Genomic DNA, 22151 nt, shown 5'->3' with positions numbered 1-22151 from the left:
AATAACGGCTTTCTTTCATGCCTCTTGAAGGACTCAATATTCTCTGTACTGCATTACATGTGAAAGTCGATTTATTACCCATGAACACACTACCTGTATGCTAATTATATGTAAATAGGTAGCTCCAGCCCTCATAATGTTGTCCAACATTTCCGCTATAAAACGGGATAAAATTATTTTGGAAACATACCAAATTTGAAAAGTAATTGAGAAGTTGTGCAATTACTAATCATGGAGCACAAAATAGCCTACAGCACCTGGTATTCCCAGGCGGTCTCCCATCCAGGTACTAACTAGGCCCGACACTGCTTAGCTTCCGAGATCAGACGAGATCGGGCGCATTCAGTGTGGTGTGGCCGTAGGCTCTGGTCCTAGTGAGTTTTGTACTTTTAAGCATCTAGTCGGCTAGACCTTGCAGTTTTGAAAGGCAATTGAGAAATGGCTCACTTCCTGAACTTGGAGCACAAAAAAGCCTACAGCACCTGGTATTCCCAGGCGGTCTCCCATCCAGGTACTAACTAGGCCCGACACTGCTTAGCTTCCGAGATCAGGCGCATTCAGTGTGGTGTGGCCGTAGGCTCTGGGCCTAGTGAGTTTTGTACTTTTAAGCATCTAGTCGGCTAGACCTTGCAGTTTTGAAAGGCAATTGAGAAATGGCTCACTTCCTGAACTTGGAGCACAAAAAAGCCTACAGCACCTGGTATTCCCAGGCGGTCTCCCATCCAGGTACTAACTAGGCCCGACACTGCTTAGCTTCCGAGATCAGACGAGATCGGGCGCATTCAGTCTGGTGTGGCCGTAGGCTCTAGTAATGCTAAGAATATTACTCTTATGCATTTGCATTTAGTAAGCTAAGCCATGCAGCCACTTGCAACATGATACCACGCTCATCGCTCGATCAGCGCTCGATCAGGCGAGATATATAAGACTGGTGGGCCCATTCAGGACTCCTATGTCTGGTAGGATAACTTTAATCCATCCATCCTGTTTCTGTTGCAGGGAGATGGAGAGAACAATCAACACAATAACGGCTTTCTTTCATGCCTCTTGAAGGACTCAATATTCTCTGTACTGCATTACATGTGAAAGTCGATTTATTACCCATGAACACACTACCTGTATGCTAATTATATGTAAATAGGTAGCTCCAGCCCTCATAATGTTGTCCAACATTTCCGCTATAAAACGGGATAAAATTATTTTGGAAACATACCAAATTTGAAAAGTAATTGAGAAGTTGTGCAATTACTAATCATGGAGCACAAAATAGCCTACAGCACCTGGTATTCCCAGGCGGTCTCCCATCCAGGTACTAACTAGGCCCGACACTGCTTAGCTTCCGAGATCAGACGAGATCGGGCGCATTCAGTGTGGTGTGGCCGTAGGCTCTGGTCCGAGTGAGTTTTGTACTTTTAAGCATCTAGTCGGCTAGACCTTGCAGTTTTGAAAGGCAATTGAGAAATGGCTCACTTCCTGAACTTGGAGCACAAAAAAGCCTACAGCACCTGGTATTCCCAGGCGGTCTCCCATCCAGGTACTAACTAGGCCCGACACTGCTTAGCTTCCGAGATCAGACGAGATCGGGCGCATTCAGTGTGGTGTGGCCGTAGGCTCTGAGCCTAGTGAGTTTTGTACTTTTAAGCATCTAGTCGGCTAGACCTTGCAGTTTTGAAAGGCAATTGAGAAATGGCTCACTTCCTGAACTTGGAGCACAAAAAAGCCTACAGCACCTGGTATTCCCAGGCGGTCTCCCATCCAGGTACTAACTAGGCCCGACACTGAGCTTCCGAGATCAGACGAGATCGGGCGCATTCAGTCTGGTGTGGCCGTAGGCTCTAGTAATGCTAAGAATATTACTCTTATGCATTTGCATTTAGTAAGCTAAGCCATGCAGCCACTTGCAACATGATACCACGCTCATCGCTCGATCAGCGCTCGATCAGGCGAGATATATAAGACTGGTGGGCCCATTCAGGACTCCTATGTCTGGTAGGATAACTTTAATCCATCCATCCTGTTTCTGTTGCAGGGAGGTGGAGAGAACAATCAACACAATAACGGCTTTCTTTCATGCCTCTTGAAGGACTCAATATTCTCTGTACTGCATTACATGTGAAAGTCGATTTATTACCCATGAACACACTACCTGTATGCTAATTATATGTAAATAGGTAGCTCCAGCCCTCATAATGTTGTCCAACATTTCCGCTATAAAACGGGATAAAATTATTTTGGAAACATACCAAATTTGAAAAGTAACTGAGAAGTTGCGCAATTACTAATCATGGAGCACAAAATAGCCTACAGCACCTGGTATTCCCAGGCGGTCTCCCATCCAGGTACTAACTAGGCCCGACACTGCTTAGCTTCCGAGATCAGACGAGATCGGGCGCATTCAGTGTGGTGTGGCCGTAGGCTCTGGGCCTAGTGAGTTTTGTACTTTTAAGCATCTAGTCGGCTAGACCTTGCAGTTTTGAAAGGCAATTGAGAAATGGCTCACTTCCTGAACTTGGAGCACAAAAAAGCCTACAGCACCTGGTATTCCCAGGCAGTCTCCCATCCAGGTACTAACTAGGCCCGACACTGCTTAGCTTCCGAGATCAGACGAGATCAGGCGCATTCAGTGTGGTGTGGCCGTAGGCTCTAGAAATGCTAAGAATATTACTCTTATGCATTTGCATTTAGTAAGCTAAGCCATGCAGCCACTTGCAACATGATACCACGCTCATCGCTCGATCAGGCTCGATCAGGCGAGATATATAAGACTGGTGGGCCCATTCAGGACTCCTATGTCTGGTAGGATAACTTTAATCCATCCATCCTGTTTCTGTTGCAGGGAGATGGAGAGAACAATCAACACAATAACGGCTTTCTTTCATGCCTCTTGAAGGACTCAATATTCTCTGTACTGCATTACATGTGAAAGTCGATTTATTACCCATGAACACACTACCTGTATGCTAATTATATGTAAATAGGTAGCTCCAGCCCTCATAATGTTGTCCAACATTTCCGCTATAAAACGGGATAAAATTATTTTGGAAACATACCAAATTTGAAAAGTAATTGAGAAGTTGTGCAATTACTAATCATGGAGCACAAAATAGCCTACAGCACCTGGTATTCCCAGGCGGTCTCCCATCCAGGTACTAACTAGGCCCGACACTGCTTAGCTTCCGAGATCAGACGAGATTGGGCGCATTCAGTGTGGTGTGGCCGTAGGCTCTGGTCCTAGTGAGTTTTGTACTTTTAAGCATCTAGTCGGCTAGACCTTGCAGTTTTGAAAGGCAATTGAGAAATGGCTCACTTCCTGAACTTGGAGCACAAAAAAGCCTACAGCACCTGGTATTCCCAGGCGGTCTCCCATCCAGGTACTAACTAGGCCCGACACTGCTTAGCTTCCGAGATCAGACGAGATCGGGCGCATTCAGTGTGGTGTGGCCGTAGGCTCTGGGCCTAGTGAGTTTTGTACTTTTAAGCATCTAGTCGGCTAGACCTTGCAGTTTTGAAAGGCAATTGAGAAATGGCTCACTTCCTGAACTTGGAGCACAAAAAAGCCTACAGCACCTGGTATTCCCAGGCGGTCTCCCATCCAGGTACTAACTAGGCCCGACACTGAGCTTCCGAGATCAGACGAGATCGGGCGCATTCAGTCTGGTGTGGCCGTAGGCTCTAGTAATGCTAAGAATATTACTCTTATGCATTTGCATTTAGTAAGCTAAGCCATGCAGCCACTTGCAACATGATACCACGCTCATCGCTCGATCAGCGCTCGATCAGGCGAGATATATAAGACTGGTGGGCCCATTCAGGACTCCTATGTCTGGTAGGATAACTTTAATCCATCCATCCTGTTTCTGTTGCAGGGAGGTGGAGAGAACAATCAACACAATAACGGCTTTCTTTCATGCCTCTTGAAGGACTCAATATTCTCTGTACTGCATTACATGTGAAAGTCGATTTATTACCCATGAACACACTACCTGTATGCTAATTATATGTAAATAGGTAGCTCCAGCCCTCATAATGTTGTCCAACATTTCCGCTATAAAACGGGATAAAATTATTTTGGAAACATACCAAATTTGAAAAGTAACTGAGAAGTTGCGCAATTACTAATCATGGAGCACAAAATAGCCTACAGCACCTGGTATTCCCAGGCGGTCTCCCATCCAGGTACTAACTAGGCCCGACACTGCTTAGCTTCCGAGATCAGACGAGATCGGGCGCATTCAGTGTGGTGTGGCCGTAGGCTCTGGGCCTAGTGAGTTTTGTACTTTTAAGCATCTAGTCGGCTAGACCTTGCAGTTTTGAAAGGCAATTGAGAAATGGCTCACTTCCTGAACTTGGAGCACAAAAAAGCCTACAGCACCTGGTATTCCCAGGCAGTCTCCCATCCAGGTACTAACTAGGCCCGACACTGCTTAGCTTCCGAGATCAGACGAGATCAGGCGCATTCAGTGTGGTGTGGCCGTAGGCTCTAGAAATGCTAAGAATATTACTCTTATGCATTTGCATTTAGTAAGCTAAGCCATGCAGCCACTTGCAACATGATACCACGCTCATCGCTCGATCAGGCTCGATCAGGCGAGATATATAAGACTGGTGGGCCCATTCAGGACTCCTATGTCTGGTAGGATAACTTTAATCCATCCATCCTGTTTCTGTTGCAGGGAGATGGAGAGAACAATCAACACAATAACGGCTTTCTTTCATGCCTCTTGAAGGACTCAATATTCTCTGTACTGCATTACATGTGAAAGTCGATTTATTACCCATGAACACACTACCTGTATGCTAATTATATGTAAATAGGTAGCTCCAGCCCTCATAATGTTGTCCAACATTTCCGCTATAAAACGGGATAAAATTATTTTGGAAACATACCAAATTTGAAAAGTAATTGAGAAGTTGTGCAATTACTAATCATGGAGCACAAAATAGCCTACAGCACCTGGTATTCCCAGGCGGTCTCCCATCCAGGTACTAACTAGGCCCGACACTGCTTAGCTTCCGAGATCAGACGAGATCGGGCGCATTCAGTGTGGTGTGGCCGTAGGCTCTGGTCCTAGTGAGTTTTGTACTTTTAAGCATCTAGTCGGCTAGACCTTGCAGTTTTGAAAGGCAATTGAGAAATGGCTCACTTCCTGAACTTGGAGCACAAAAAAGCCTACAGCACCTGGTATTCCCAGGCGGTCTCCCATCCAGGTACTAACTAGGCCCGACACTGCTTAGCTTCCGAGATCAGACGAGATGGGGCGCATTCAGTGTGGTGTGGCCGTAGGCTCTGGGCCTAGTGAGTTTTGTACTTTTAAGCATCTAGTCGGCTAGACCTTGCAGTTTTGAAAGGCAATTGAGAAATGGCTCACTTCCTGAACTTGGAGCACAAAAAAGCCTACAGCACCTGGTATTCCCAGGCGGTCTCCCATCCAGGTACTAACTAGGCCCGACACTGAGCTTCCGAGATCAGACGAGATCGGGCGCATTCAGTCTGGTGTGGCCGTAGGCTCTAGTAATGCTAAGAATATTACTCTTATGCATTTGCATTTAGTAAGCTAAGCCATGCAGCCACTTGCAACATGATACCACGCTCATCGCTCGATCAGCGCTCGATCAGGCGAGATATATAAGACTGGTGGGCCCATTCAGGACTCCTATGTCTGGTAGGATAACTTTAATCCATCCATCCTGTTTCTGTTGCAGGGAGGTGGAGAGAACAATCAACACAATAACGGCTTTCTTTCATGCCTCTTGAAGGACTCAATATTCTCTGTACTGCATTACATGTGAAAGTCGATTTATTACCCATGAACACACTACCTGTATGCTAATTATATGTAAATAGGTAGCTCCAGCCCTCATAATGTTGTCCAACATTTCCGCTATAAAACGGGATAAAATTATTTTGGAAACATACCAAATTTGAAAAGTAATTGAGAAGTTGTGCAATTACTAATCATGGAGCACAAAATAGCCTACAGCACCTGGTATTCCCAGGCGGTCTCCCATCCAGGTACTAACTAGGCCCGACAGTGCTTAGCTTCCGAGATCAGACGAGATCGGGCGCATTCAGTGTGGTGTGGCCGTAGGCTCTGGGCTTAGTGAGTTTTGTACTTTTAAGCATCTAGTCGGCTAGACCTTGCAGTTTTGAAAGGCAATTGAGAAATGGCTCACTTCCTGAACTTGGAGCACAAAAAAGCCTACAGCACCTGGTATTCCCAGGCGGTCTCCCATCCAGGTACTAACTAGGCCCGACACTGCTTAGCTTCCGAGATCAGACGAGATCGGGCGGATTCAGTGTGGTGTGGCCGTAGGCTCTGGTCCTAGTGAGTTTTGTACTTTTAAGCATCTAGTCGGCTAGACCTTGCAGTTTTGAAAGGCAATTGAGAAATGGCTCACTTCCTGAACTTGGAGCACAAAAAAGCCTACAGCACCTGGTATTCCCAGGCGGTCTCCCATCCAGGTACTAACTAGGCCCGACACTGCTTAGTGTGGTGTGGCCGTAGGCTCTAGAAATGCTAAGAATATTACTCTTATGCATTTGCATTTAGTAAGCTAAGCCATGCAGCCACTTGCAACATGATACCACGCTCATCGCTCGATCAGCGCTCGATCAGGCGAGATATATAAGACTGGTGGGCCCATTCAGGACTCCTATGTCTGGTAGGATAACTTTAATCCATCCATCCTGTTTCTGTTGCAGGGAGATGGAGAGAACAATCAACACAATAACGGCTTTCTTTCATGCCTCTTGAAGGACTCAATATTCTCTGTACTGCATTACATGTGAAAGTCGATTTATTACCCATGAACACACTACCTGTATGCTAATTATATGTAAATAGGTAGCTCCAGCCCTCATAATGTTGTCCAACATTTCCGCTATAAAACGGGATAAAATTATTTTGGAAACATACCAAATTTGAAAAGTAATTGAGAAGTTGTGCAATTACTAATCATGGAGCACAAAATAGCCTACAGCACCTGGTATTCCCAGGCGGTCTCCCATCCAGGTACTAACTAGGCCCGACACTGCTTAGCTTCCGAGATCAGACGAGATCGGGCGCATTCAGTGTGGTGTGGCCGTAGGCTCTGGTCCTAGTGAGTTTTGTACTTTTAAGCATCTAGTCGGCTAGACCTTGCAGTTTTGAAAGGCAATTGAGAAATGGCTCACTTCCTGAACTTGGAGCACAAAAAAGCCTACAGCACCTGGTATTCCCAGGCGGTCTCCCATCCAGGTACTAACTAGGCCCGACACTGCTTAGCTTCCGAGATCAGACGAGATCGGGCGCATTCAGTGTGGTGTGGCCGTAGGCTCTGAGCCTAGTGAGTTTTGTACTTTTAAGCATCTAGTCGGCTAGACCTTGCAGTTTTGAAAGGCAATTGAGAAATGGCTCACTTCCTGAACTTGGAGCACAAAAAAGCCTACAGCACCTGGTATTCCCAGGCGGTCTCCCATCCAGGTACTAACTAGGCCCGACACTGAGCTTCCGAGATCAGACGAGATCGGGCGCATTCAGTCTGGTGTGGCCGTAGGCTCTAGTAATGCTAAGAATATTACTCTTATGCATTTGCATTTAGTAAGCTAAGCCATGCAGCCACTTGCAACATGATACCACGCTCATCGCTCGATCAGCGCTCGATCAGGCGAGATATATAAGACTGGTGGGCCCATTCAGGACTCCTATGTCTGGTAGGATAACTTTAATCCATCCATCCTGTTTCTGTTGCAGGGAGGTGGAGAGAACAATCAACACAATAACGGCTTTCTTTCATGCCTCTTGAAGGACTCAATATTCTCTGTACTGCATTACATGTGAAAGTCGATTTATTACCCATGAACACACTACCTGTATGCTAATTATATGTAAATAGGTAGCTCCAGCCCTCATAATGTTGTCCAACATTTCCGCTATAAAACGGGATAAAATTATTTTGGAAACATACCAAATTTGAAAAGTAACTGAGAAGTTGCGCAATTACTAATCATGGAGCACAAAATAGCCTACAGCACCTGGTATTCCCAGGCGGTCTCCCATCCAGGTACTAACTAGGCCCGACACTGCTTAGCTTCCGAGATCAGACGAGATCGGGCGCATTCAGTGTGGTGTGGCCGTAGGCTCTGGGCCTAGTGAGTTTTGTACTTTTAAGCATCTAGTCGGCTAGACCTTGCAGTTTTGAAAGGCAATTGAGAAATGGCTCACTTCCTGAACTTGGAGCACAAAAAAGCCTACAGCACCTGGTATTCCCAGGCAGTCTCCCATCCAGGTACTAACTAGGCCCGACACTGCTTAGCTTCCGAGATCAGACGAGATCAGGCGCATTCAGTGTGGTGTGGCCGTAGGCTCTAGAAATGCTAAGAATATTACTCTTATGCATTTGCATTTAGTAAGCTAAGCCATGCAGCCACTTGCAACATGATACCACGCTCATCGCTCGATCAGGCTCGATCAGGCGAGATATATAAGACTGGTGGGCCCATTCAGGACTCCTATGTCTGGTAGGATAACTTTAATCCATCCATCCTGTTTCTGTTGCAGGGAGATGGAGAGAACAATCAACACAATAACGGCTTTCTTTCATGCCTCTTGAAGGACTCAATATTCTCTGTACTGCATTACATGTGAAAGTCGATTTATTACCCATGAACACACTACCTGTATGCTAATTATATGTAAATAGGTAGCTCCAGCCCTCATAATGTTGTCCAACATTTCCGCTATAAAACGGGATAAAATTATTTTGGAAACATACCAAATTTGAAAAGTAATTGAGAAGTTGTGCAATTACTAATCATGGAGCACAAAATAGCCTACAGCACCTGGTATTCCCAGGCGGTCTCCCATCCAGGTACTAACTAGGCCCGACACTGCTTAGCTTCCGAGATCAGACGAGATTGGGCGCATTCAGTGTGGTGTGGCCGTAGGCTCTGGTCCTAGTGAGTTTTGTACTTTTAAGCATCTAGTCGGCTAGACCTTGCAGTTTTGAAAGGCAATTGAGAAATGGCTCACTTCCTGAACTTGGAGCACAAAAAAGCCTACAGCACCTGGTATTCCCAGGCGGTCTCCCATCCAGGTACTAACTAGGCCCGACACTGCTTAGCTTCCGAGATCAGACGAGATCGGGCGCATTCAGTGTGGTGTGGCCGTAGGCTCTGGGCCTAGTGAGTTTTGTACTTTTAAGCATCTAGTCGGCTAGACCTTGCAGTTTTGAAAGGCAATTGAGAAATGGCTCACTTCCTGAACTTGGAGCACAAAAAAGCCTACAGCACCTGGTATTCCCAGGCGGTCTCCCATCCAGGTACTAACTAGGCCCGACACTGAGCTTCCGAGATCAGACGAGATCGGGCGCATTCAGTCTGGTGTGGCCGTAGGCTCTAGTAATGCTAAGAATATTACTCTTATGCATTTGCATTTAGTAAGCTAAGCCATGCAGCCACTTGCAACATGATACCACGCTCATCGCTCGATCAGCGCTCGATCAGGCGAGATATATAAGACTGGTGGGCCCATTCAGGACTCCTATGTCTGGTAGGATAACTTTAATCCATCCATCCTGTTTCTGTTGCAGGGAGGTGGAGAGAACAATCAACACAATAACGGCTTTCTTTCATGCCTCTTGAAGGACTCAATATTCTCTGTACTGCATTACATGTGAAAGTCGATTTATTACCCATGAACACACTACCTGTATGCTAATTATATGTAAATAGGTAGCTCCAGCCCTCATAATGTTGTCCAACATTTCCGCTATAAAACGGGATAAAATTATTTTGGAAACATACCAAATTTGAAAAGTAACTGAGAAGTTGCGCAATTACTAATCATGGAGCACAAAATAGCCTACAGCACCTGGTATTCCCAGGCGGTCTCCCATCCAGGTACTAACTAGGCCCGACACTGCTTAGCTTCCGAGATCAGACGAGATCGGGCGCATTCAGTGTGGTGTGGCCGTAGGCTCTGGGCCTAGTGAGTTTTGTACTTTTAAGCATCTAGTCGGCTAGACCTTGCAGTTTTGAAAGGCAATTGAGAAATGGCTCACTTCCTGAACTTGGAGCACAAAAAAGCCTACAGCACCTGGTATTCCCAGGCAGTCTCCCATCCAGGTACTAACTAGGCCCGACACTGCTTAGCTTCCGAGATCAGACGAGATCAGGCGCATTCAGTGTGGTGTGGCCGTAGGCTCTAGAAATGCTAAGAATATTACTCTTATGCATTTGCATTTAGTAAGCTAAGCCATGCAGCCACTTGCAACATGATACCACGCTCATCGCTCGATCAGGCTCGATCAGGCGAGATATATAAGACTGGTGGGCCCATTCAGGACTCCTATGTCTGGTAGGATAACTTTAATCCATCCATCCTGTTTCTGTTGCAGGGAGATGGAGAGAACAATCAACACAATAACGGCTTTCTTTCATGCCTCTTGAAGGACTCAATATTCTCTGTACTGCATTACATGTGAAAGTCGATTTATTACCCATGAACACACTACCTGTATGCTAATTATATGTAAATAGGTAGCTCCAGCCCTCATAATGTTGTCCAACATTTCCGCTATAAAACGGGATAAAATTATTTTGGAAACATACCAAATTTGAAAAGTAATTGAGAAGTTGTGCAATTACTAATCATGGAGCACAAAATAGCCTACAGCACCTGGTATTCCCAGGCGGTCTCCCATCCAGGTACTAACTAGGCCCGACACTGCTTAGCTTCCGAGATCAGACGAGATCGGGCGCATTCAGTGTGGTGTGGCCGTAGGCTCTGGTCCTAGTGAGTTTTGTACTTTTAAGCATCTAGTCGGCTAGACCTTGCAGTTTTGAAAGGCAATTGAGAAATGGCTCACTTCCTGAACTTGGAGCACAAAAAAGCCTACAGCACCTGGTATTCCCAGGCGGTCTCCCATCCAGGTACTAACTAGGCCCGACACTGCTTAGCTTCCGAGATCAGACGAGATGGGGCGCATTCAGTGTGGTGTGGCCGTAGGCTCTGGGCCTAGTGAGTTTTGTACTTTTAAGCATCTAGTCGGCTAGACCTTGCAGTTTTGAAAGGCAATTGAGAAATGGCTCACTTCCTGAACTTGGAGCACAAAAAAGCCTACAGCACCTGGTATTCCCAGGCGGTCTCCCATCCAGGTACTAACTAGGCCCGACACTGAGCTTCCGAGATCAGACGAGATCGGGCGCATTCAGTCTGGTGTGGCCGTAGGCTCTAGTAATGCTAAGAATATTACTCTTATGCATTTGCATTTAGTAAGCTAAGCCATGCAGCCACTTGCAACATGATACCACGCTCATCGCTCGATCAGCGCTCGATCAGGCGAGATATATAAGACTGGTGGGCCCATTCAGGACTCCTATGTCTGGTAGGATAACTTTAATCCATCCATCCTGTTTCTGTTGCAGGGAGGTGGAGAGAACAATCAACACAATAACGGCTTTCTTTCATGCCTCTTGAAGGACTCAATATTCTCTGTACTGCATTACATGTGAAAGTCGATTTATTACCCATGAACACACTACCTGTATGCTAATTATATGTAAATAGGTAGCTCCAGCCCTCATAATGTTGTCCAACATTTCCGCTATAAAACGGGATAAAATTATTTTGGAAACATACCAAATTTGAAAAGTAATTGAGAAGTTGTGCAATTACTAATCATGGAGCACAAAATAGCCTACAGCACCTGGTATTCCCAGGCGGTCTCCCATCCAGGTACTAACTAGGCCCGACAGTGCTTAGCTTCCGAGATCAGACGAGATCGGGCGCATTCAGTGTGGTGTGGCCGTAGGCTCTGGGCTTAGTGAGTTTTGTACTTTTAAGCATCTAGTCGGCTAGACCTTGCAGTTTTGAAAGGCAATTGAGAAATGGCTCACTTCCTGAACTTGGAGCACAAAAAAGCCTACAGCACCTGGTATTCCCAGGCGGTCTCCCATCCAGGTACTAACTAGGCCCGACACTGCTTAGCTTCCGAGATCAGACGAGATCGGGCGGATTCAGTGTGGTGTGGCCGTAGGCTCTGGTCCTAGTGAGTTTTGTACTTTTAAGCATCTAGTCGGCTAGACCTTGCAGTTTTGAAAGGCAATTGAGAAATGGCTCACTTCCTGAACTTGGAGCACAAAAAAGCCTACAGCACCTGGTATTCCCAGGCGGTCTCCCATCCAGGTACTAACTAGGCCCGACACTGCTTAGTGTGGTGTGGCCGTAGGCTCTAGAAATGCTAAGAATATTACTCTTATGCATTTGCATTTAGTAAGCTAAGCCATGCAGCCACTTGCAACATGATACCACGCTCATCGCTCGATCAGCGCTCGATCAGGCTCGATCAGGCGAGATATATAAGACTGGTGGGCCCATTCAGGACTCCTATGTCTGGTAGGATAACTTTAATCCATCCATCCTGTTTCTGTTGCAGGGAGATGGAGAGAACAATCAACACAATAACGGCTTTCTTTCATGCCTCTTGAAGGACTCAATATTCTCTGTACTGCATTACATGTGAAAGTCGATTTATTACCCATGAACACACTACCTGTATGCTAATTATATGTAAATAGGTAGCTCCAGCCCTCATAATGTTGTCCAACATTTCCGCTATAAAACGGGATAAAATTATTTTGGAAACATACCAAATTTGAAAAGTAATTGAGAAGTTGTGCAATTACTAATCATGGAGCACAAAATAGCCTACAGCACCTGGTATTCCCAGGTGGTCTCCCATCCAGGTACTAACTAGGCCCGACACTGCTTAGCTTCCGAGATCAGACGAGATCGGGCGCATTCAGTGTGGTGTGGCCGTAGGCTCTGGTCCTAGTGAGTTTTGTACTTTTAAGCATCTAGTCGGCTAGACCTTGCAGTTTTGAAAGGCAATTGAGAAATGGCTCACTTCCTGAACTTGGAGCACAAAAAAGCCTACAGCACCTGGTATTCCCAGGCGGTCTCCCATCCAGGTACTAACTAGGCCCGACACTGCTTAGCTTCCGAGATCAGACGAGATCGGGCGCATTCAGTGTGGTGTGGCCGTAGGCTCTGAGCCTAGTGAGTTTTGTACTTTTAAGCATCTAGTCGGCTAGACCTTGCAGTTTTGAAAGGCAATTGAGAAATGGCTCACTTCCTGAACTTGGAGCACAAAAAAGCCTACAGCACCTGGTATTCCCAGGCGGTCTCCCATCCAGGTACTAACTAGGCCCGACACTGAGCTTCCGAGATCAGACGAGATCGGGCGCATTCAGTCTGGTGTGGCCGTAGGCTCTAGTAATGCTAAGAATATTACTCTTATGCATTTGCATTTAGTAAGCTAAGCCATGCAGCCACTTGCAACATGATACCACGCTCATCGCTCGATCAGCGCTCGATCAGGCGAGATATATAAGACTGGTGGGCCCATTCAGGACTCCTATGTCTGGTAGGATAACTTTAATCCATCCATCCTGTTTCTGTTGCAGGGAGGTGGAGAGAACAATCAACACAATAACGGCTTTCTTTCATGCCTCTTGAAGGACTCAATATTCTCTGTACTGCATTACATGTGAAAGTCGATTTATTACCCATGAACACACTACCTGTATGCTAATTATATGTAAATAGGTAGCTCCAGCCCTCATAATGTTGTCCAACATTTCCGCTATAAAACGGGATAAAATTATTTTGGAAACATACCAAATTTGAAAAGTAACTGAGAAGTTGCGCAATTACTAATCATGGAGCACAAAATAGCCTACAGCACCTGGTATTCCCAGGCGGTCTCCCATCCAGGTACTAACTAGGCCCGACACTGCTTAGCTTCCGAGATCAGACGAGATCGGGCGCATTCAGTGTGGTGTGGCCGTAGGCTCTGGGCCTAGTGAGTTTTGTACTTTTAAGCATCTAGTCGGCTAGACCTTGCAGTTTTGAAAGGCAATTGAGAAATGGCTCACTTCCTGAACTTGGAGCACAAAAAAGCCTACAGCACCTGGTATTCCCAGGCAGTCTCCCATCCAGGTACTAACTAGGCCTGACACTGCTTAGCTTCCGAGATCAGACGAGATCAGGCGCATTCAGTGTGGTGTGGCCGTAGGCTCTGGGCCTAGTGAGTTTTGTACTTTTAAGCATCTAGTCGGCTAGACCTTGCAGTTTTGAAAGGCAATTGAGAAATGGCTCACTTCCTGAACTTGGAGCACAAAAAAGCCTACAGCACCTGGTATTCCCAGGCGGTCTCCCATCCAGGTACTAACTAGGCCCGACACTGCTTAGCTTCCGAGATCAGACGAGATCGGGCGCATTCAGTGTGGTGTGGCCGTAGGCTCGAGTAATGCTAAGAATATTACTCTTATGCATTTGCATTTAGTAAGCTAAGCCATGCAGCCACTTGCAACATGATACCACGCTCATCGCTCGATCAGGCTCGATCAGGCGAGATATATAAGACTGGTGGGCCCATTCAGGACTCCTATGTCTGGTAGGATAACTTTAATCCATCCATCCTGTTTCTGTTGCAGGGAGGTGGAGAGAACAATCAACACAATAACGGCTTTCTTTCATGCCTCTTGAAGGACTCAATATTCTCTGTACTGCATTACATGTGAAAGTCGATTTATTACCCATGAACACACTACCTGTATGCTAATTATATGTAAATAGGTAGCTCCAGCCCTCATAATGTTGTCCAACATTTCCGCTATAAAACGGGATAAAATTATTTTGGAAACATACCAAATTTGAAAAGTAATTGAGAAGTTGTGCAATTACTAATCATGGAGCACAAAATAGCCTACAGCACCTGGTATTCCCAGGCGGTCTCCCATCCAGGTACTAACTAGGCCCGACACTGCTTAGCTTCCGAGATCAGACGAGATCGGGCGCATTCAGTGTGGTGTGGCCGTAGGCTCTGGTCCTAGTGAGTTTTGTACTTTTAAGCATCTAGTCGGCTAGACCTTGCAGTTTTGAAAGGCAATTGAGAAATGGCTCACTTCCTGAACTTGGAGCACAAAAAAGCCTACAGCACCTGGTATTCCCAGGCGGTCTCCCATCCAGGTACTAACTAGGCCCGACACTGCTTAGCTTCCGAGATCAGACGAGATCGGGCGCATTCAGTGTGGTGTGGCCGTAGGCTCTGGGCCTAGTGAGTTTTGTACTTTTAAGCATCTAGTCGGCTAGACCTTGCAGTTTTGAAAGGCAATTGAGAAATGGCTCACTTCCTGAACTTGGAGCACAAAAAAGCCTACAGCACCTGGTATTCCCAGGCGGTCTCCCATCCAGGTACTAACTAGGCCCGACACTGAGCTTCCGAGATCAGACGAGATCGGGCGCATTCAGTCTGGTGTGGCCGTAGGCTCTAGTAATGCTAAGAATATTACTCTTATGCATTTGCATTTAGTAAGCTAAGCCATGCAGCCACTTGCAACATGATACCACGCTCATCGCTCGATCAGCGCTCGATCAGGCGAGATATATAAGACTGGTGGGCCCATTCAGGACTCCTATGTCTGGTAGGATAACTTTAATCCATCCATCCTGTTTCTGTTGCAGGGAGGTGGAGAGAACAATCAACACAATAACGGCTTTCTTTCATGCCTCTTGAAGGACTCAATATTCTCTGTACTGCATTACATGTGAAAGTCGATTTATTACCCATGAACACACTACCTGTATGCTAATTATATGTAAATAGGTAGCTCCAGCCCTCATAATGTTGTCCAACATTTCCGCTATAAAACGGGATAAAATTATTTTGGAAACATACCAAATTTGAAAAGTAACTGAGAAGTTGCGCAATTACTAATCATGGAGCACAAAATAGCCTACAGCACCTGGTATTCCCAGGCGGTCTCCCATCCAGGTACTAACTAGGCCCGACACTGCTTAGCTTCCGAGATCAGACGAGATCGGGCGCATTCAGTGTGGTGTGGCCGTAGGCTCTGGGCCTAGTGAGTTTTGTACTTTTAAGCATCTAGTCGGCTAGACCTTGCAGTTTTGAAAGGCAATTGAGAAATGGCTCACTTCCTGAACTTGGAGCACAAAAAAGCCTACAGCACCTGGTATTCCCAGGCAGTCTCCCATCCAGGTACTAACTAGGCCCGACACTGCTTAGCTTCCGAGATCAGACGAGATCAGGCGCATTCAGTGTGGTGTGGCCGTAGGCTCTAGAAATGCTAAGAATATTACTCTTATGCATTTGCATTTAGTAAGCTAAGCCATGCAGCCACTTGCAACATGATACCACGCTCATCGCTCGATCAGGCTCGATCAGGCGAGATATATAAGACTGGTGGGCCCATTCAGGACTCCTATGTCTGGTAGGATAACTTTAATCCATCCATCCTGTTTCTGTTGCAGGGAGATGGAGAGAACAATCAACACAATAACGGCTTTCTTTCATGCCTCTTGAAGGACTCAATATTCTCTGTACTGCATTACATGTGAAAGTCGATTTATTACCCATGAACACACTACCTGTATGCTAATTATATGTAAATAGGTAGCTCCAGCCCTCATAATGTTGTCCAACATTTCCGCTATAAAACGGGATAAAATTATTTTGGAAACATACCAAATTTGAAAAGTAATTGAGAAGTTGTGCAATTACTAATCATGGAGCACAAAATAGCCTACAGCACCTGGTATTCCCAGGCGGTCTCCCATCCAGGTACTAACTAGGCCCGACACTGCTTAGCTTCCGAGATCAGACGAGATCGGGCGCATTCAGTGTGGTGTGGCCGTAGGCTCTGGTCCTAGTGAGTTTTGTACTTTTAAGCATCTAGTCGGCTAGACCTTGCAGTTTTGAAAGGCAATTGAGAAATGGCTCACTTCCTGAACTTGGAGCACAAAAAAGCCTACAGCACCTGGTATTCCCAGGCGGTCTCCCATCCAGGTACTAACTAGGCCCGACACTGCTTAGCTTCCGAGATCAGACGAGATGGGGCGCATTCAGTGTGGTGTGGCCGTAGGCTCTGGGCCTAGTGAGTTTTGTACTTTTAAGCATCTAGTCGGCTAGACCTTGCAGTTTTGAAAGGCAATTGAGAAATGGCTCACTTCCTGAACTTGGAGCACAAAAAAGCCTACAGCACCTGGTATTCCCAGGCGGTCTCCCATCCAGGTACTAACTAGGCCCGACACTGAGCTTCCGAGATCAGACGAGATCGGGCGCATTCAGTCTGGTGTGGCCGTAGGCTCTAGTAATGCTAAGAATATTACTCTTATGCATTTGCATTTAGTAAGCTAAGCCATGCAGCCACTTGCAACATGATACCACGCTCATCGCTCGATCAGCGCTCGATCAGGCGAGATATATAAGACTGGTGGGCCCATTCAGGACTCCTATGTCTGGTAGGATAACTTTAATCCATCCATCCTGTTTCTGTTGCAGGGAGGTGGAGAGAACAATCAACACAATAACGGCTTTCTTTCATGCCTCTTGAAGGACTCAATATTCTCTGTACTGCATTACATGTGAAAGTCGATTTATTACCCATGAACACACTACCTGTATGCTAATTATATGTAAATAGGTAGCTCCAGCCCTCATAATGTTGTCCAACATTTCCGCTATAAAACGGGATAAAATTATTTTGGAAACATACCAAATTTGAAAAGTAATTGAGAAGTTGCGCAATTACTAATCATGGAGCACAAAATAGCCTACAGCACCTGGTATTCCCAGGCGGTCTCCCATCCAGGTACTAACTAGGCCCGACACTGCTTAGCTTCCGAGATCAGACGAGATCGGGCGCGATGGGGCGCATTCAGTGTGGTGTGGCCGTAGGCTCTGGGCCTAGTGAGTTTTGTACTTTTAAGCATCTAGTCGGCTAGACCTTGCAGTTTTGAAAGGCAATTGAGAAATGGCTCACTTCCTGAACTTGGAGCACAAAAAAGCCTACAGCACCTGGTATTCCCAGGCAGTCTCCCATCCAGGTACTAACTAGGCCCGACACTGCTTAGCTTCCGAGATCAGACGAGATCAGGCGCATTCAGTGTGGTGTGGCCGTAGGCTCTAGAAATGCTAAGAATATTACTCTTATGCATTTGCATTTAGTAAGCTAAGCCATGCAGCCACTTGCAACATGATACCACGCTCATCGCTCGATCAGGCTCGATCAGGCGAGATATATAAGACTGGTGGGCCCATTCAGGACTCCTATGTCTGGTAGGATAACTTTAATCCATCCATCCTGTTTCTGTTGCAGGGAGGTGGAGAGAACAATCAACACAATAACGGCTTTCTTTCATGCCTCTTGAAGGACTCAATATTCTCTGTACTGCATTACATGTGAAAGTCGATTTATTACCCATGAACACACTACCTGTATGCTAATTATATGTAAATAGGTAGCTCCAGCCCTCATAATGTTGTCCAACATTTCCGCTATAAAACGGGATAAAATTATTTTGGAAACATACCAAATTTGAAAAGTAATTGAGAAGTTGTGCAATTACTAATCATGGAGCACAAAATAGCCTACAGCACCTGGTATTCCCAGGCGGTCTCCCATCCAGGTACTAACTAGGCCCGACACTGCTTAGCTTCCGAGATCAGACGAGATCGGGCGCATTCAGTGTGGTGTGGCCGTAGGCTCAGGGCCTAGTGAGTTTTGTACTTTTAAGCATCTAGTCGGCTAGACCTTGCAGTTTTGAAAGGCAATTGAGAAATGGCTCACTTCCTGAACTTGGAGCACAAAAAAGCCTACAGCACCTGGTATTCCCAGGCGGTCTCCCATCCAGGTACTAACTAGGCCCGACACTGCTTAGCTTCCAAGATCAGACGAGATCGGGCGCATTCAGTGTGGTGTGGCCGTAGGCTCTGGTCCCAGTGAGTTTTGTACTTTTAAGCATCTAGTCGGCTAGACCTTGCAGTTTTGAAAGGCAATTGAGAAATGGCTCACTTCCTGAACTTGGAGCACAAAAAAGCCTACAGCACCTGGTATTCCCAGGCGGTCTCCCATCCAGGTACTAACTAGGCCTGACACTGCTTAGCTTCCGAGATCAGACGAGATCGGGCGCATTCAGTGTGGTGTGGCCGTAGGCTCTGGGCCTAGTGAGTTTTGTACTTTTAAGCATCTAGTCGGCTAGACCTTGCAGTTTTGAAAGGCAATTGAGAAATGGCTCACTTCCTGAACTTGGAGCACAAAAAAGCCTACAGCACCTGGTATTCCCAGGCGGTCTCCCATCCAGGTACTAACTAGGCCCGACACTGCTTAGCTTCCGAGATCAGACGAGATCGGGCGCATTCAGTGTGGTGTGGCCGTAGGCTCGAGTAATGCTAAGAATATTACTCTTATGCATTTGCATTTAGTAAGCTAAGCCATGCAGCCACTTGCAACATGATACCACGCTCATCGCTCGATCAGCGCTTGATCAGGCGAGATATATAAGACTGGTGGGCCCATTCAGGACTCCTATGTCTGGTAGGATAACTTTAATCCATCCATCCTGTTTCTGTTGCAGGGAGGTGGAGAGAACAATTAACACAATAACGGCTTTCTTTCATGCCTCTTGAAGGACTCAATATTCTCTGTACTGCATTACATGTGAAAGTCGATTTATTACCCATGAACACACTACCTGTATGCTAATTATATGTAAATAGGTAGCTCCAGCCCTCATAATGTTGTCCAACATTTCCGCTATAAAACGGGATAAAATTATTTTGGAAACATACCAAATTTGAAAAGTAATTGAGAAGTTGCGCAATTACTAATCATGGAGCACAAAATAGCCTACAGCACCTGGTATTCCCAGGCGGTCTCCCATACAGGTACTAACTAGGCCCGACACTGCTTAGCTTCCGAGATCAGACGAGATCGGGCGCATTCAGTGTGGTGTGGCCGTAGGCTCTGGGCCTAGTGAGTTTTGTACTTTTAAGCATCTAGTCGGCTAGACCTTGCAGTTTTGAAAGGCAATTGAGAAATGGCTCACTTCCTGAACTTGGAGCACAAAAAAGCCTACAGCACCTGGTATTCCCAGGCAGTCTCCCATCCAGGTACTAACTAGGCCCGACACTGCTTAGCTTCCAAGATCAGACGAGATCGGGCGCATTCAGTGTGGTGTGGCCGTAGGCTCTAGAAATGCTAAGAATATTACTCTTATGCATCTGCATTTAGTAAGCTAAGCCATGCAGCCACTTGCAACATGATACCACGCTCATCGCTCGATCAGGCTCGATCAGGCGAGATCAGGCGAGATATATAAGACTGGTGGGCCCATTCAGGACTCCTATGTCTGGTAGGATAACTTTAATCCATCCATCCTGTTTCTGTTGCAGGGAGGTGGAGAGAACAATCAACACAATAACGGCTTTCTTTCATGCCTCTTGAAGGACTCAATATTCTCTGTACTGCATTACATGTGAAAGTCGATTTATTACCCATGAACACACTACCTGTATGCTAATTATATGTAAATAGGTAGCTCCAGCCCTCATAATGTTGTCCAACATTTCCGCTATAAAACGGGATAAAATTATTTTGGAAACATACCAAATTTGAAAAGTAATTGAGAAGTTGTGCAATTACTAATCATGGAGCACAAAATAGCCTACAGCACCTGGTATTCCCAGGCGGTCTCCCATCCAGGTACTAACTAGGCCCGACACTGCTTAGCTTCCGAGATCAGACGAGATCGGGCGCATTCAGTGTGGTGTGGCCGTAGGCTCTGGGCCTAGTGAGTTTTGTACTTTTAAGCATCTAGTCGGCTAGACCTTGCAGTTTTGAAAGGTAATTGAGAAATGGCTCACTTCCTGAACTTGGAGCACAAAAAAGCCTACAGCACCTGGTATTCCCAGGCGGTCTCCCATCCAGGTACTAACTAGGCCCGACACTGCTTAGCTTCTGAGATCAGACGAGATCGGGCGCATTCAGTGTGGTGTGGCCGTAGGCTCTGGTCCTAGTGAGTTTTGTACTTTTAAGCATCTAGTCGGCTAGACCTTGCAGTTTTGAAAGGCAATTGAGAAATGGCTCACTTCCTGAACTTGGAGCACAAAAAAGCCTACAGCACCTGGTATTCCCAGGCGGTCTCCCATCCAGGTACTAACTAGGCCCGACACTGCTTAGCTTCCGAGATCAGACGAGATCGGGCGCATTCAGTGTGGTGTGGCCGTAGGCTCTGGGCCTAGTGAGTTTTGTACTTTTAAGCATCTAGTCGGCTAGACCTTGCAGTTTTGAAAGGCAATTGAGAAATGGCTCACTTCCTGAACTTGGAGCACAAAAAAGCCTACAGCACCTGGTATTCCCAGGCGGTCTCCCATCCAGGTACTAACTAGGCCCGACACTGCTTAGCTTCCGAGATCAGACGAGATCGGGCGCATTCAGTGTGGTGTGGCCGTAGGCTCTAGAAATGCTAAGAATATTACTCTTATGCATTTGCATTTAGTAAGCTAAGCCATGCAGCCACTTGCAACATGATACCACGCTCATCGCTCGATCAGGCGAGATATATAAGACTGGTGGGCCCATTCAGGACTCCTATGTCTGGTAGGATAACTTTAATCCATCCATCCTGTTTCTGTTGCAGGGAGGTGGAGAGAACAATCAACACAATAACGGCTTTCTTTCATGCCTCTTGAAGGACTCAATATTCTCTGTACTGCATTACATGTGAAAGTCGATTTATTACCCATGAACACACTACCTGTATGCTAATTATATGTAAATAGGTAGCTCCAGCCCTCATAATGTTGTCCAACATTTCCGCTATAAAACGGGATAAAATTATTTTGGAAACATACCAAATTTGAAAAGTAATTGAGAAGTTGTGCAATTACTAATCATGGAGCACAAAATAGCCTACAGCACCTGGTATTCCCAGGCGGTCTCCCATCCAGGTACTAACTAGGCCCGACACTGCTTAGCTTCCGAGATCAGACGAGATCGGGCGCATTCAGTGTGGTGTGGCCGTAGGCTCTGGTCCTAGTGAGTTTTGTACTTTTAAGCATCTAGTCGGCTAGACCTTGCAGTTTTGAAAGGCAATTGAGAAATGGCTCACTTCCTGAACTTGGAGCACAAAAAAGCCTACAGCACCTGGTATTCCCAGGCGGTCTCCCATCCAGGTACTAACTAGGCCCGACACTGCTTAGCTTCCGAGATCAGGCGCATTCAGTGTGGTGTGGCCGTAGGCTCTGGGCCTAGTGAGTTTTGTACTTTTAAGCATCTAGTCGGCTAGACCTTGCAGTTTTGAAAG

At 46.2% G+C, this 22151-nt stretch overlaps 49 non-coding genes and 12 pseudogenes across 49 annotated transcripts; all 61 read right to left on the bottom strand.

Annotated features, from left to right (window-relative positions):
* Positions 1-245: 245 nt before the first annotated feature.
* On the bottom strand, positions 246-364 carry LOC138476663 (5S ribosomal RNA). The gene has a single exon (XR_011270694.1). It is a non-coding gene; the product is annotated as a 5S ribosomal RNA (ribosomal RNA).
* Positions 365-470: 106 nt separating this feature from the next.
* Positions 471-579, bottom strand: LOC138474309 (5S ribosomal RNA; annotated as a pseudogene).
* A 106-nt stretch (positions 580-685) lies between these two features.
* On the bottom strand, positions 686-804 carry LOC138479214 (5S ribosomal RNA). Its single transcript, XR_011273009.1, has one exon. It is a non-coding gene; the product is annotated as a 5S ribosomal RNA (ribosomal RNA).
* A 464-nt stretch (positions 805-1268) lies between these two features.
* LOC138476662 (5S ribosomal RNA) lies at positions 1269-1387 on the bottom strand. Its single transcript, XR_011270693.1, has one exon. It is a non-coding gene; the product is annotated as a 5S ribosomal RNA (ribosomal RNA).
* Positions 1388-1493: 106 nt separating this feature from the next.
* Positions 1494-1612, bottom strand: LOC138476660 (5S ribosomal RNA). Its single transcript, XR_011270691.1, has one exon. It is a non-coding gene; the product is annotated as a 5S ribosomal RNA (ribosomal RNA).
* Positions 1613-1718: 106 nt separating this feature from the next.
* LOC138474113 (5S ribosomal RNA) lies at positions 1719-1834 on the bottom strand (annotated as a pseudogene).
* Positions 1835-2298: 464 nt separating this feature from the next.
* On the bottom strand, positions 2299-2417 carry LOC138476659 (5S ribosomal RNA). Its single transcript, XR_011270690.1, has one exon. It is a non-coding gene; the product is annotated as a 5S ribosomal RNA (ribosomal RNA).
* A 106-nt stretch (positions 2418-2523) lies between these two features.
* Positions 2524-2642, bottom strand: LOC138479575 (5S ribosomal RNA). Its single transcript, XR_011273337.1, has one exon. It is a non-coding gene; the product is annotated as a 5S ribosomal RNA (ribosomal RNA).
* Positions 2643-3105: 463 nt separating this feature from the next.
* LOC138479316 (5S ribosomal RNA) lies at positions 3106-3224 on the bottom strand. The gene has a single exon (XR_011273102.1). It is a non-coding gene; the product is annotated as a 5S ribosomal RNA (ribosomal RNA).
* A 106-nt stretch (positions 3225-3330) lies between these two features.
* On the bottom strand, positions 3331-3449 carry LOC138476658 (5S ribosomal RNA). The gene has a single exon (XR_011270689.1). It is a non-coding gene; the product is annotated as a 5S ribosomal RNA (ribosomal RNA).
* A 106-nt stretch (positions 3450-3555) lies between these two features.
* On the bottom strand, positions 3556-3671 carry LOC138474112 (5S ribosomal RNA; annotated as a pseudogene).
* Positions 3672-4135: 464 nt separating this feature from the next.
* On the bottom strand, positions 4136-4254 carry LOC138476657 (5S ribosomal RNA). The gene has a single exon (XR_011270688.1). It is a non-coding gene; the product is annotated as a 5S ribosomal RNA (ribosomal RNA).
* Positions 4255-4360: 106 nt separating this feature from the next.
* LOC138479572 (5S ribosomal RNA) lies at positions 4361-4479 on the bottom strand. The gene has a single exon (XR_011273335.1). It is a non-coding gene; the product is annotated as a 5S ribosomal RNA (ribosomal RNA).
* Positions 4480-4942: 463 nt separating this feature from the next.
* Positions 4943-5061, bottom strand: LOC138476656 (5S ribosomal RNA). The gene has a single exon (XR_011270687.1). It is a non-coding gene; the product is annotated as a 5S ribosomal RNA (ribosomal RNA).
* A 106-nt stretch (positions 5062-5167) lies between these two features.
* LOC138479920 (5S ribosomal RNA) lies at positions 5168-5286 on the bottom strand. Its single transcript, XR_011273650.1, has one exon. It is a non-coding gene; the product is annotated as a 5S ribosomal RNA (ribosomal RNA).
* A 106-nt stretch (positions 5287-5392) lies between these two features.
* LOC138474111 (5S ribosomal RNA) lies at positions 5393-5508 on the bottom strand (annotated as a pseudogene).
* A 464-nt stretch (positions 5509-5972) lies between these two features.
* LOC138478761 (5S ribosomal RNA) lies at positions 5973-6091 on the bottom strand. Its single transcript, XR_011272598.1, has one exon. It is a non-coding gene; the product is annotated as a 5S ribosomal RNA (ribosomal RNA).
* Positions 6092-6197: 106 nt separating this feature from the next.
* On the bottom strand, positions 6198-6316 carry LOC138478145 (5S ribosomal RNA). Its single transcript, XR_011272039.1, has one exon. It is a non-coding gene; the product is annotated as a 5S ribosomal RNA (ribosomal RNA).
* A 656-nt stretch (positions 6317-6972) lies between these two features.
* LOC138476654 (5S ribosomal RNA) lies at positions 6973-7091 on the bottom strand. Its single transcript, XR_011270686.1, has one exon. It is a non-coding gene; the product is annotated as a 5S ribosomal RNA (ribosomal RNA).
* A 106-nt stretch (positions 7092-7197) lies between these two features.
* LOC138476653 (5S ribosomal RNA) lies at positions 7198-7316 on the bottom strand. The gene has a single exon (XR_011270685.1). It is a non-coding gene; the product is annotated as a 5S ribosomal RNA (ribosomal RNA).
* Positions 7317-7422: 106 nt separating this feature from the next.
* On the bottom strand, positions 7423-7538 carry LOC138474110 (5S ribosomal RNA; annotated as a pseudogene).
* A 464-nt stretch (positions 7539-8002) lies between these two features.
* On the bottom strand, positions 8003-8121 carry LOC138476652 (5S ribosomal RNA). The gene has a single exon (XR_011270684.1). It is a non-coding gene; the product is annotated as a 5S ribosomal RNA (ribosomal RNA).
* Positions 8122-8227: 106 nt separating this feature from the next.
* LOC138479571 (5S ribosomal RNA) lies at positions 8228-8346 on the bottom strand. The gene has a single exon (XR_011273334.1). It is a non-coding gene; the product is annotated as a 5S ribosomal RNA (ribosomal RNA).
* Positions 8347-8809: 463 nt separating this feature from the next.
* On the bottom strand, positions 8810-8928 carry LOC138479315 (5S ribosomal RNA). Its single transcript, XR_011273101.1, has one exon. It is a non-coding gene; the product is annotated as a 5S ribosomal RNA (ribosomal RNA).
* Positions 8929-9034: 106 nt separating this feature from the next.
* LOC138476651 (5S ribosomal RNA) lies at positions 9035-9153 on the bottom strand. The gene has a single exon (XR_011270683.1). It is a non-coding gene; the product is annotated as a 5S ribosomal RNA (ribosomal RNA).
* Positions 9154-9259: 106 nt separating this feature from the next.
* On the bottom strand, positions 9260-9375 carry LOC138474108 (5S ribosomal RNA; annotated as a pseudogene).
* Positions 9376-9839: 464 nt separating this feature from the next.
* LOC138476650 (5S ribosomal RNA) lies at positions 9840-9958 on the bottom strand. Its single transcript, XR_011270682.1, has one exon. It is a non-coding gene; the product is annotated as a 5S ribosomal RNA (ribosomal RNA).
* A 106-nt stretch (positions 9959-10064) lies between these two features.
* LOC138479570 (5S ribosomal RNA) lies at positions 10065-10183 on the bottom strand. The gene has a single exon (XR_011273333.1). It is a non-coding gene; the product is annotated as a 5S ribosomal RNA (ribosomal RNA).
* Positions 10184-10646: 463 nt separating this feature from the next.
* LOC138476648 (5S ribosomal RNA) lies at positions 10647-10765 on the bottom strand. Its single transcript, XR_011270680.1, has one exon. It is a non-coding gene; the product is annotated as a 5S ribosomal RNA (ribosomal RNA).
* Positions 10766-10871: 106 nt separating this feature from the next.
* On the bottom strand, positions 10872-10990 carry LOC138479919 (5S ribosomal RNA). The gene has a single exon (XR_011273649.1). It is a non-coding gene; the product is annotated as a 5S ribosomal RNA (ribosomal RNA).
* A 106-nt stretch (positions 10991-11096) lies between these two features.
* LOC138474107 (5S ribosomal RNA) lies at positions 11097-11212 on the bottom strand (annotated as a pseudogene).
* A 464-nt stretch (positions 11213-11676) lies between these two features.
* Positions 11677-11795, bottom strand: LOC138478760 (5S ribosomal RNA). Its single transcript, XR_011272597.1, has one exon. It is a non-coding gene; the product is annotated as a 5S ribosomal RNA (ribosomal RNA).
* A 106-nt stretch (positions 11796-11901) lies between these two features.
* LOC138478144 (5S ribosomal RNA) lies at positions 11902-12020 on the bottom strand. The gene has a single exon (XR_011272038.1). It is a non-coding gene; the product is annotated as a 5S ribosomal RNA (ribosomal RNA).
* Positions 12021-12686: 666 nt separating this feature from the next.
* On the bottom strand, positions 12687-12805 carry LOC138476857 (5S ribosomal RNA). The gene has a single exon (XR_011270870.1). It is a non-coding gene; the product is annotated as a 5S ribosomal RNA (ribosomal RNA).
* A 106-nt stretch (positions 12806-12911) lies between these two features.
* Positions 12912-13030, bottom strand: LOC138476647 (5S ribosomal RNA). Its single transcript, XR_011270679.1, has one exon. It is a non-coding gene; the product is annotated as a 5S ribosomal RNA (ribosomal RNA).
* A 106-nt stretch (positions 13031-13136) lies between these two features.
* Positions 13137-13252, bottom strand: LOC138474106 (5S ribosomal RNA; annotated as a pseudogene).
* Positions 13253-13716: 464 nt separating this feature from the next.
* Positions 13717-13835, bottom strand: LOC138476646 (5S ribosomal RNA). Its single transcript, XR_011270678.1, has one exon. It is a non-coding gene; the product is annotated as a 5S ribosomal RNA (ribosomal RNA).
* A 106-nt stretch (positions 13836-13941) lies between these two features.
* On the bottom strand, positions 13942-14060 carry LOC138480314 (5S ribosomal RNA). Its single transcript, XR_011274000.1, has one exon. It is a non-coding gene; the product is annotated as a 5S ribosomal RNA (ribosomal RNA).
* Positions 14061-14166: 106 nt separating this feature from the next.
* Positions 14167-14285, bottom strand: LOC138476645 (5S ribosomal RNA). Its single transcript, XR_011270677.1, has one exon. It is a non-coding gene; the product is annotated as a 5S ribosomal RNA (ribosomal RNA).
* Positions 14286-14748: 463 nt separating this feature from the next.
* LOC138476643 (5S ribosomal RNA) lies at positions 14749-14867 on the bottom strand. The gene has a single exon (XR_011270676.1). It is a non-coding gene; the product is annotated as a 5S ribosomal RNA (ribosomal RNA).
* Positions 14868-14973: 106 nt separating this feature from the next.
* Positions 14974-15092, bottom strand: LOC138476642 (5S ribosomal RNA). Its single transcript, XR_011270675.1, has one exon. It is a non-coding gene; the product is annotated as a 5S ribosomal RNA (ribosomal RNA).
* A 106-nt stretch (positions 15093-15198) lies between these two features.
* Positions 15199-15314, bottom strand: LOC138474104 (5S ribosomal RNA; annotated as a pseudogene).
* A 464-nt stretch (positions 15315-15778) lies between these two features.
* LOC138476641 (5S ribosomal RNA) lies at positions 15779-15897 on the bottom strand. Its single transcript, XR_011270674.1, has one exon. It is a non-coding gene; the product is annotated as a 5S ribosomal RNA (ribosomal RNA).
* Positions 15898-16003: 106 nt separating this feature from the next.
* On the bottom strand, positions 16004-16122 carry LOC138479569 (5S ribosomal RNA). The gene has a single exon (XR_011273332.1). It is a non-coding gene; the product is annotated as a 5S ribosomal RNA (ribosomal RNA).
* A 463-nt stretch (positions 16123-16585) lies between these two features.
* On the bottom strand, positions 16586-16704 carry LOC138476640 (5S ribosomal RNA). Its single transcript, XR_011270673.1, has one exon. It is a non-coding gene; the product is annotated as a 5S ribosomal RNA (ribosomal RNA).
* Positions 16705-16810: 106 nt separating this feature from the next.
* LOC138479917 (5S ribosomal RNA) lies at positions 16811-16929 on the bottom strand. Its single transcript, XR_011273647.1, has one exon. It is a non-coding gene; the product is annotated as a 5S ribosomal RNA (ribosomal RNA).
* A 106-nt stretch (positions 16930-17035) lies between these two features.
* LOC138474103 (5S ribosomal RNA) lies at positions 17036-17151 on the bottom strand (annotated as a pseudogene).
* Positions 17152-17615: 464 nt separating this feature from the next.
* On the bottom strand, positions 17616-17744 carry LOC138480287 (5S ribosomal RNA; annotated as a pseudogene).
* Positions 17745-17850: 106 nt separating this feature from the next.
* On the bottom strand, positions 17851-17969 carry LOC138479568 (5S ribosomal RNA). Its single transcript, XR_011273331.1, has one exon. It is a non-coding gene; the product is annotated as a 5S ribosomal RNA (ribosomal RNA).
* Positions 17970-18432: 463 nt separating this feature from the next.
* Positions 18433-18551, bottom strand: LOC138476639 (5S ribosomal RNA). The gene has a single exon (XR_011270672.1). It is a non-coding gene; the product is annotated as a 5S ribosomal RNA (ribosomal RNA).
* Positions 18552-18657: 106 nt separating this feature from the next.
* On the bottom strand, positions 18658-18776 carry LOC138478665 (5S ribosomal RNA). The gene has a single exon (XR_011272511.1). It is a non-coding gene; the product is annotated as a 5S ribosomal RNA (ribosomal RNA).
* Positions 18777-18882: 106 nt separating this feature from the next.
* Positions 18883-19001, bottom strand: LOC138478919 (5S ribosomal RNA). Its single transcript, XR_011272741.1, has one exon. It is a non-coding gene; the product is annotated as a 5S ribosomal RNA (ribosomal RNA).
* Positions 19002-19107: 106 nt separating this feature from the next.
* Positions 19108-19226, bottom strand: LOC138476638 (5S ribosomal RNA). Its single transcript, XR_011270671.1, has one exon. It is a non-coding gene; the product is annotated as a 5S ribosomal RNA (ribosomal RNA).
* A 464-nt stretch (positions 19227-19690) lies between these two features.
* Positions 19691-19809, bottom strand: LOC138478176 (5S ribosomal RNA). The gene has a single exon (XR_011272067.1). It is a non-coding gene; the product is annotated as a 5S ribosomal RNA (ribosomal RNA).
* A 106-nt stretch (positions 19810-19915) lies between these two features.
* LOC138479799 (5S ribosomal RNA) lies at positions 19916-20034 on the bottom strand. The gene has a single exon (XR_011273540.1). It is a non-coding gene; the product is annotated as a 5S ribosomal RNA (ribosomal RNA).
* Positions 20035-20507: 473 nt separating this feature from the next.
* LOC138476636 (5S ribosomal RNA) lies at positions 20508-20626 on the bottom strand. Its single transcript, XR_011270669.1, has one exon. It is a non-coding gene; the product is annotated as a 5S ribosomal RNA (ribosomal RNA).
* Positions 20627-20732: 106 nt separating this feature from the next.
* On the bottom strand, positions 20733-20851 carry LOC138478998 (5S ribosomal RNA). The gene has a single exon (XR_011272813.1). It is a non-coding gene; the product is annotated as a 5S ribosomal RNA (ribosomal RNA).
* A 106-nt stretch (positions 20852-20957) lies between these two features.
* On the bottom strand, positions 20958-21076 carry LOC138476635 (5S ribosomal RNA). Its single transcript, XR_011270668.1, has one exon. It is a non-coding gene; the product is annotated as a 5S ribosomal RNA (ribosomal RNA).
* A 106-nt stretch (positions 21077-21182) lies between these two features.
* LOC138476634 (5S ribosomal RNA) lies at positions 21183-21301 on the bottom strand. Its single transcript, XR_011270667.1, has one exon. It is a non-coding gene; the product is annotated as a 5S ribosomal RNA (ribosomal RNA).
* Positions 21302-21754: 453 nt separating this feature from the next.
* LOC138476632 (5S ribosomal RNA) lies at positions 21755-21873 on the bottom strand. Its single transcript, XR_011270666.1, has one exon. It is a non-coding gene; the product is annotated as a 5S ribosomal RNA (ribosomal RNA).
* Positions 21874-21979: 106 nt separating this feature from the next.
* On the bottom strand, positions 21980-22088 carry LOC138474308 (5S ribosomal RNA; annotated as a pseudogene).
* Between the last annotated feature and the right edge of the window lie 63 nt (positions 22089-22151).

Source organism: Ambystoma mexicanum, chromosome 8 (assembly GCF_040938575.1).
Source record: "Ambystoma mexicanum isolate Mex_15411 chromosome 8, UKY_AmexF1_1, whole genome shotgun sequence".
NCBI classification, from domain to species: Eukaryota; Metazoa; Chordata; class Amphibia; order Caudata; family Ambystomatidae; genus Ambystoma; species Ambystoma mexicanum.
The sequence above is the reverse complement of the archived record's forward strand: the minus strand, read 5'-3'. Positions and strand labels throughout refer to the sequence as shown.